Consider the following 10,025-nt stretch of genomic DNA (forward strand, 5'->3'; position numbering starts at 1 on the left):
TTCTATGAAGTAGACTTTTAATTACATTAATTATAAAGGTAAAGGAATACAAGATTTTTAAATTATGTTTCACTCCCTTACATTTTTTTCTCCTTACTACTGAATTTATGGCTTATTATGTCTACTTTGTTATTCTGTTTCTCTCTTGGGTTTTGTTCTCTGAGTTTGGTTGCGCTCGAAACAATATTACAACCACTCAGTCTCTGAGAGACCCTGATACAATAGAGTCTAGTGATGGCAGTTTCAAGTTTGGTTTCTTCAGCCTTATTAACTCAACAGACCGCTATGTTGGAATCTGGTATAATAAGAAAGTTCGTGATACATTGGAAGTGATATGGATAGCCAACAGGGAAAACCCACTTAATGATTCTTCAGGGGTGATCAAAATATCCAGGGATGGAAATCTTCAGGTCTTGGATGGACAAAACAAGAGCATTTGGTCATCAAATGTAACAGCAGTTGTTCCGAACAAGGTTAGTAATAATTCATGTGTTGCTCAGCTTCAAGATGTTGGGAACCTTGTTATACTTGCAGATGCTAGTGGGGATAATGTGGTATGGCAGAGTTTTGACCAGGTTACAAACTCATTGTTGCATCATATGAAATTAAGGTTTGATGATAATCATACAGCTACAACGCCTGTGGTTGCGTCATGGAAGAGTGCTTCAGATCCATCTGTTGGCCGCTTTACTGCTGGTTTTAACCATCGCAGTCGCCCTGAAATTTTTGTCTGGGATGGTGGTATTCCATATTGGCGATCAGGGCCATGGTATGGTGATATATTTCTGGGAGTACGAGATATGTACAATTATGGAGAAGATGATGGATTCATATTGATGGTGAAATTGATGGCACATTTAACCTATCATTTTCTTCCACAACTAGAATAGTTACGGAGCACTATGTATTGAATTATGATGGTCTATTGTTAAAGAAATATTATATGGAAGCTGATGGGGGGGGGGGGGGGGGGATTGGATTAGTTTATGGAGGTCTCTAGAATCTGACTGTGATATTTATGGAAAGTGTGGAGAGTATGGGAGTTGTAACAAAAATCTTTTGCCTATTTGTAGTTGTTTGCACGGCTTTGAACCAAGGAATAGCCGAGAATGGAATGCAGGGAATTGGAGTAGCGGGTGTAAACGAAAAAAACCTTTGCAGTTTGGGACTGTTGGAAGGGAAGAAGATGGGTTTTTCAAGTACACTAATATGAAAGTGCCTGATAATTCTGCGCGGTTGTACTCAGATGATGAATATGATTGCAGGAAACAGTGCCTTGGAAATCGTAAATGTTTAGCTTATGCTTATTTTCCTGGTTTAGGGTGTATGGTCTGGAATAAAACTTTGATTGATATACAGGAATTTTCATATGTTGGTGTAGATCTTTTCATACGGTTGGCTCATCCAGAAATAGGTGATCATTTCTAATATTTTGCCTGTTCTGCTTTGTATTATTCCCATTGGTTTGCATTTCAGCATCTGTTGGGCAATTTTTATTCTTGTGCATTAAATTAAAAATATTGAAAAATTGATCAATTCAAAGTTTTTTTTTTTTATTCTTTTTTTTTTCAGTTGAACTTAATAAGCTGCAGCAACAGCAAGGTAAAGCAGCAAAGCCAAAAAAATTCGTATATTGATGGTTATCATTGGAATAACTGCAGTTGCTGTCATCATATACTGTGTATGGAGGTGGATATGTCAAAGAAACGGTGATTTTCCCCCCTTTTCAGTCACTTATACGTTATTGTATTATACCACTTGTTGTGCACTAGTTCCAATATTACAATCTGGTTTTGTTTACTGATAAGACAATAGGAGTAACGAGAATTATGAGAAAGAAGACTTTATTACAAACCTTCATGCCTAAAGAAGGAACTACGAAGGTTGAAGTTGGTGATTTACCAGTGTTTGGATTGGAAAAGTTGGCAATAGCGACAGGCTACTTTCAGGATCTTAACAAGCTTGGGCGAGGTGGTTTTGGTGCTGTGTACAAGGTACCTACATAGATTTTTTTTTTCCTTCTGTTTTTGTGTATGGGGTGAGTAAGTAAGAGATTACCAGAAATTGAAAATACGAAGTTTCGTTAATTTGCAGGGAATATTAGAAGATGGACAGGAGATAGCAGTGAAAAGACTTTCAAAAGGATCTGGGCAAGGACTTAAGGAGTTCATGACTGAAGTGTTGGTTATCTCAAAACTTCAACACAGAAATCTTGTCAAGCTGCTGGGTTGCTGTATCGAAGGAAAAGAAAAAATGCTGGTGTATGAATACATGCCAAATAAGAGCCTGGATGCACTTCTTTTTGGTAAATTGTGCATACAATCTTAAGGTCCCATTATTCATTTTTTCTACTTGGCAGGATGATCTTTTGTTAATGATCTTCTTTCTTGGTGTGATTAACGACACTACCTTTAAATCCCAGACCCAACGAATCAGAAGGTGATTCAATGTTATCCTAGGCATATGCCGAGGACTTCTTTACCTTCATCGGGATTCTAGATTAAGGATTATTCACAGGGATCTTAAAGCAAGCAGCATTCTGCTGGATGACAATCTCAATCCTAAGATATCAGACTTTGTATTGGGTATTTGGTTATTTTAGGAAACTAGTATTTGTTTTTGTTATTTGCTTGGTCTGGGAAACTTATTATGGGCTTCCTATAGTCAGTAGTTTATTTTCCTTATTTTCAGCATTTTACTTAGGCCCCAAGGCCATAATCTTGTATATAAGGTAAAAACGCTTCCGCCATCAAGGCAAGTCAATTGACCTAATTTTTAAATTTCCTTCATGGTATCAGAGCCAATGGCTGCTCGATCCTCAAAACCCTAAATCTGCTTATTCCTGCGCTCTTCTCCTTCTCGTCTCTGTTTGCAGATTTGCAGCGAGGCAACTGGTGGTTATTTCTGAAGGGCAGCAGCTACAGGTGGTTGTTTGTGCAATTTTTTTTAAGTGGTTCTCTCTTCACAAAGGTCAGTGCCTATTGTATTTCTAATTTGTGATTCAAGTTCTCTGTTATTATGGGTGATAACGGGAAGAATGGTAAAAAGTTGCAACTTATTCATGATGCATCTTCAATTTATTATTTACATCCTTCTGAAGGGCCTGGTACATCCCTCACTAAGTATTTGTTAAAGGGCGAAAATTATGATGTTTGGGAAAAGGCTGTGGTTAATGCTTTAGAAGGGCGTAATAAGTATGGTTTTATTAGTGATGACTTTGAGAAACCAACAGATGAGAAAAGTGCTGAATTTGTTGCTTGGAAATCTAATAATTCTACTATATGTTCTTGGTTGTTCAATTCGGTTGATGAGTCTATACAACCTAGTGTTGCTAGTCATAAAATTGCTAAAGAGATGTGGTTGGATTTAAAAGAACGTTATTCAGTTAATAACGGCCCTCGTCGTAATCAACTCAAGTCCCAGTACCACTTACTCCGTCAAAACAACATGAGTTTAGTGTCATATTATAACAAGTTCAAGGCATTGTGGGACGAGTTGTATGGTTCGGAGGATTTGACTTGTGGTTGTACTTGTGATGCTGCTGCTAAACTACGAGCCCGTGTTGAACGGGAAAAGACTCATGATTTTGTTTTGGGTTTGGACGATGACCTATATGGAGCTCTTCGCACCCAAATCTTGAGTATGGAGCCGTTTCCCGCACTTAATAAGGCATTCTCTTTAGCAACACAGGAAGAACGACATCGAAGTATTATAAGGGACCGTGATGATAAATCTCAGGCTGTTAGTTTTGCAGTTCAAGCTTCCCAAAATTCATCCAGTTTGCAGCCCAACCCCACCAGCTCATCGCCTTCAACATGCTTTGTGGGCGCACAAGTCATGTTTATGAAAAATGTTATCAGCGAATTGGTTTTCCTCCAAGGGGGTGTGGGCGTGGTGGTAGTCGTGGTGGTCGTGGTCGAGGGGGAGCTTCAGGAGGACGTGGACAGCAGGTACCAGTAGCAGCTAATGCTACCAGAGCAACGAACCAGCAACATGATGGTGATGCAGACCCCAACAATGGCTTTCATCAAGCCAACAACATTGCTACACCTCCTGGTTTCACTAGTGAACAAGTGCAACGCATTATAACTCTCCTGGAGTCTTCTTAAACTGTATGGTAAGGACAACAATAATTGTTTATGGCTACTTGATAGTGGCGCATCTCACCACATGACAGGGATTTTGGATAATTTGTTTGATCGCTCAGACCTCCCACCTTGCCCTGTTAGCTTACCTGATGGTGTTCAAACCACTGCAGTTTTGAAAGGGAGTGTTTGCTTGGGATCTGGTTTGGTGCTTCAGAACGTTCTATATGTCCCTAACCTTAAGTGCAATTTAATTTCTATTGGCCAACTTATTATTGACTCACATTGTTTTGTGACGTTTACTGATCGTGTTTGTATTATACAGGACCGCACGTCGAGGAAGGCGATTGGCCTAGGTGAACTTCGGAATGGGGTGTACGTTTTTCGGCCAGTGACACAGCAAATTCTGTCTCATTCTACTACAACAGACTCAACTCTTCTCCTACATCAGCGACTAGGACATCCTTCAAGTCAGCATTTATCTTATGTTTCCGATTCCAGTAGAAATAGTAAGATAAAGAAATACTTAGACTCTTGTGATGTATGTTTTCGAGCAAAGCAAACTCGTACGGTGTTTCCTTTAAGTGATAATAAAGCTGATACTTTGTTTAGTTTAATCCATTGTGATTTATGGGGTCCGTACACAAAATCTGTTTCTTCTAGCTCTCATTATTTTCTTACAATTGTTGATGATCATTCCCGTAGTGTTTGGATTTATATAATCAAAGAAAAGAGTGAAGTACCGACTTGTTTAAGAAATTTTTGTGCTTTGGTGAAAACTCAATACGATAATACAGTGAAAATAATTCGGTCTGATAATGGTACTGAATTCACCAAAGGCTCTCTTCTGCAGTTTTATCAAGATATGGGTATTTTGTTTCAGTCTTCATGTGTCGGTACCCCTCAACAAAACGGTCGTGTTGAACGGAAACACCGTAATATTCTGGAGGTTGCAAGGGCTCTGCGATTTCAGGCATCTCTTCCTATTCGATTTTGGGCCGAGTGTGTTCAAGCCGCTGTACATCTCATTAATCGAACGCCCACAAAAGTACTCGAAGAGAAGTCACCATATGAAATTTTATTTGGCTCTCCTCCTAATTTAGAGTTGCTTCGTGTGTTTGGTTGTTTATGTTATGCTCACAACAAGCCGAGAACAAAGGATAAGTTTGGCTCCCGTAGTCGAAGGTGTGTCTTCTTGGGATATCCTTTTGGTCAAAAAGGGTGGAAAGTATTAGATTTGGAGACAAATGAGATTTTTGTGTCTCGAGATGTACGATTTTTGGACGACACATTTCCATTTGCTCATGAGTCGACAGAGCCTTCTCATGTTGAGCACAATCAGGTTTATGCAGATTTAGATTTTGGGGACTTATCTTCATATGCACCTCATACGACGTCTCAAGAAGTACCGCCTGTTTTTCCACCTCCAGTAGCCCCTAATGTGGTGGACAGGGGGAGTGTTTCCCGTGAGCAGCAAGCTGCACCTCAACCAATGCGTGTATACACGCGCCGCAAACGCAACACTAGTGTCCAAGATGCTACTTTAGCTCACCCTGAGTCATCTCCAGCCAGCCCCTTAGTTCGTAGTTCATATGAAGATGGTGCTGTACTTGCCAGAGCCCCTGATCCCTCTCAAACTATGGAATATGGATGCAGCACCATCTAGTCGTGACACCGGATCTGCAACAGTTCCTAGTGAAACTTCTCGTGTTCGTCGACCTCCAGGTTGGTTCTCCGATTATATATGTCACTCAGCTCATGCTAAACACCCCATCTCCGCTTCACTAGAGTCATCAGCCTCCTTAGGTACGCGGTATCCTATAGCTAATTATGTTACTCTTGATCATTATAATGCTGGCCATAGAAAATTTGTTGCCGCTGTAAGCACTAACATTGAGCCTAGATCTTACAAAGAAGCGGTACAACATGAGAGGTGGCGTATAGCAATGAAGCAGGAGATTGATGCTTTGGAAAATAATAATACATGGGAGATAACTGATCTTCCTCCTGACAAGAGAGCAATTGGTTGTCAATGGGTGTTTAAGACCAAATACAAGTCTGATGGGTCTATTGAACGAGATAAAGCTCGGTTAGTGGTGTTTGGTAATCATCAAAAGGAAGGTGAGGATTTTACTGACACCTTTGCCCCAGTAGCTAAGATGACTAGTGTTCGTACATTTCTTGCAGTTGCAGTGGCTAAGAAATGGGAAGTTCATCAGTTAGATGTAAACAATGCTTTCCTGCATGGTGATTTACATGAGGAAGTTTACATGCGTCTACCTCCTGGTTTTTCAACAGGTTTGTCTCCTGGTAAAGTCTGTCGGTTACGTAAATCTTTGTATGGTTTACGCCAATCTCCCAGGAACTGGTTTGCAAAACTTACTTCTTCCTTGCGACGATATGGCTTTCAACAATCTCATGCCGATCACACCTTGTTTACATACCAAAAAGGAGAGGATGTTTTGTCATTATTGGTATATGTGGATGATATTTTGGTTGCAGGAAACAACCCGAAACTTTGCACTTCTTTTAAGAAGTACCTTGATGATTGTTTCAGGTTAAAGGACTTGGGTCCTTTAAAATACTTTCTAGGCATTGAATGTGCTCGTTCTTCCGAAGGTATGTTTCTCAACCAACGTAAGTATGCCTTGGACATACTCCAAGAGGCTGGTCTTCTTGCTGCCAAGCCTGTAGAATCACCATTACCACAAAACCATCAGCTAGCCTTATCCACCAGCAAGTTGTTCGAGGATCTTGCTCAATATAGACGTCTAGTTGGTCGTTTAATTTATCTGACTATTACTCGTCCTGATGTGTCATATGCGGTTCATATTCTGTCACAATTCATGCAAGCACCAAGACAGGATCACTATGATGCTGCTATTCGAGTTCTGCGATATATTAAAGGGCATCCCGGACAAGGTTTGTTTCTTCGAGCAGATAGTGATCTGCAATTGTATATGTACTGTGATTCTGATTGGGCCAGCTGCCCCATTTCCAGGCGATCAGTTAGTGGGTATTTTGTGCTCTTAGGAAATTCTCCGATCTCGTGGAAAACTAAGAAGCAAACTACGGTGTCTCGATCGTCCGCTGAGGCAGAGTATCGTGCTATGGCTCATGCATGTGCTGAAGTAAAATGGCTCAAAGTCCTCCTGCATTCTCTTGGTGTGCGACATCGACAACCTGTCCGTCTTTTTTGTGATAATCAAGCGGCAATCTACATTGCGGCAAACCCGGTGTTTCATGAACGGTCTAAGCACATTGAAATTGATTGCCATTTTGTTCGGGAGTTGCTCATGCAAGGTGTTATTTCTACAGCACACGTGCGAACTAAATTTCAGCTAGCAGATTTGTTTACCAAGGCCCTTGGAGTTCCAGCCTTTTCTTTTCTATTGTCCAAGTTGGGTGTTCGTGACCTTTACGCTCCAACTTGAGGGGGAGTATTGGGTATTTGGTTATTTTAGGAAACTAGTATTTGTTTTTGTTATTTGCTTGGTCTGGGAAACTTATTATGGGCTTCCTATAGTCAGTAGTTTATTTTCCTTATTTTCAGCATTTTACTTAGGCCCCAAGGCCATAATCTTGTATATAAGGTAAAAACGCTTCCGCCATCAAGGCAAGTCAATTGACCTAATTTCTAAATTTCCTTCACTTTGGCATGGCAAGGATATTCGGAGGTAACCAAGACCAAGGCGACACTAAAAGGATTGTTGGCACTTAGTGAGTTCCTGCTCATATATACACTTTTTGTGAATAGCGAAGAGAATTTAACCTTGTGCAGAGAGCTATTCCATCATTGCTAAACTCTTTTGCTTTAAATGCAGTGGTTATATGTCTCCTGAGTATGCTATGGAAGGTCGTTTTTCAGAGAAGTCGGATGTGTTTAGCCTTGGGGTGCTGCTACTAGAGATTGTAAGTGGGAGAAGGAACAATTTCTTCAAGGAAGAGGACTCCTTGAGCCTCTTAAGTCATGTAAGATGTCTTACTTTATATTTATAGCTGTATTGATGTCTAATGGTGTAGAGTAGACATGATTGATGCATGATTCAGAGTATCTATTATCATGATAAAGAGCTGATCTTGGGCAGGGTTACATTTTTTGATAAAATAAGTTTGCCCAAGCTTCATAAAGTAGTATGGGAGCGGGCAAAAAGCTATAGGATCTATAATGCACTATATATTCAGGCTGCTACAACCCATCTAATGGCCTGACCATATATGGGTCTGGTAACCACTCATGCTGGAAATTGCATAAAAACTCTGCACAATTACTTTAAAAAAGCTCTACGAACTTTGCTCTCTTTGTCTCTAAGTGATGGTTGTGTAAATTGTAATGAACATTTAACCTAATTGCTTTTATGTTTTAGGCATGGAAATTGTGGAACGAGGGCAATTTCAGAAACAACCTTACATTCAGAAATTTTGAAGTGCGTACAACTAGGACTGCTATGCGTGCAAGAGTTTCCTGATGATAGACCGAGTGTTTCCGTGGTTCTTTCGATGATTGAGAGTGAGGTTACTGATCTACCTTGTCCATCTCAACCTGGCTTTACACAAAGAAGAGCTACTTCTCGTAATGAAGCTAAACTAAATGATCATGAAAATGGTTCTGTTAATCAAGTTTCTATTACTGCTTTAAGTGGTCGATAACTGCTGTTTTGGACAGCTGAGTACTGTATGTTGTCATTAGTATCCAGTGACCATATTTCTGACAGGAAATAATTCTTGTCAGAGATCATACCAAGTGTGAATTTGGAGATATAGACATTGGCACTTGCCAGCTTTCAGTTCTTTGTTGCTTCTCTTGACTTTCTTAGTTGTGTTAATCATACATGAAACTGTTGTTAGCATGACTTCCTTTTGTGATTATATGCCAAATACTCCGCACTTTACACTATATTTGCAAATATTGTTTTTTGACTAGTGTGGGGGCTCCACTTGTAAGAATGATCCTCTATTTTTTTTTTTTGAAGAAATAATGATCCTCTATTGAACCCATTTTATTACCAAATAAACAAAATTATGAATTTTGTATTACCTGAGTAAGGAGAATTAGACGAGACAATCTCTTGACAATTTTATCCATCAAGTAAACATCTTCTTAAATAAATTGAAAAATAGATATTTGTTTCCCGCCACGAATCGAGCAGCAAATTAGGTTGCGCCAAATTTAGATACGGAGTAATAACTATCTTGTTTCTTGTTTGATTTCTCTAATTTCTAATTTAATTTCTTTAGAAAACTCACTAACTGTTGTATCTTCTAATTCTGAGTGATCATATTGCAAGATCAGAAAAGAACAAGAGCTCAAAAACCCCATTGATGAATTTAGTTTGCTCTTCATTTTCTCTCTTCTCGAATGGCCCAATTACTTGAATTGCTGTTATATAGCTACGTTAGCACGAAATCTTTTGGTTCTGGAACTTTTGACTCAGGTATCATTCAAGACTCAAGAAACATTGATGATTTTTTTGTTTGTTTGTTTGTTCCTATGAATCACGTATGATTGAAAATACTGAAATACAGATCACCACCATATGCTGCAAACTTTTCTACTGGGAAAATTGCAAGCAACGTGCAAGAGATTCAAAATGGGCAATCCAGAAAATAAGAACACAATACTCAATTAAGGTAAGTAGTTTAATTTGTGTATTTTTTGTATGCACACCAACTGTTTGTTGATTTGCCTCACTGAGATTTTGTACAATACCAATAAAAATGAAGAAGTCCAATTATTTGAAAAGTCATCAACTTTAAAAAAAAAAAAAAACCATAGAGAAAATTTGAAAACAATACTAGTGTGACAGGAAGACTGAACTTTGCTTCTTAAGAAAAGTCTTAACTTTGAGCTGATAGTTGCTTCAATTAGATAAGACTTTTATTGAGGAAAGACCAAAAATTTGGGTGTTAAAGTAAATTAAGGCATAAGATAAGCTCCAA

General features: G+C 39.2%; 1 pseudogene; it reads left to right on the top strand.

Annotated features, from left to right (window-relative positions):
• Positions 1 to 117: 117 nt before the first annotated feature.
• On the top strand, positions 118 to 10,001 carry LOC145578276 (G-type lectin S-receptor-like serine/threonine-protein kinase At1g11300; annotated as a pseudogene).
• Positions 10,002 to 10,025: the final 24 nt, after the last annotated feature.

This window comes from Chenopodium album, chromosome 14 (genome assembly GCF_948465745.1).
Source record: "Chenopodium album chromosome 14, dcCheAlbu1.1, whole genome shotgun sequence".
NCBI lineage: Eukaryota > Viridiplantae > Streptophyta > Magnoliopsida > Caryophyllales > Amaranthaceae > Chenopodium > Chenopodium album.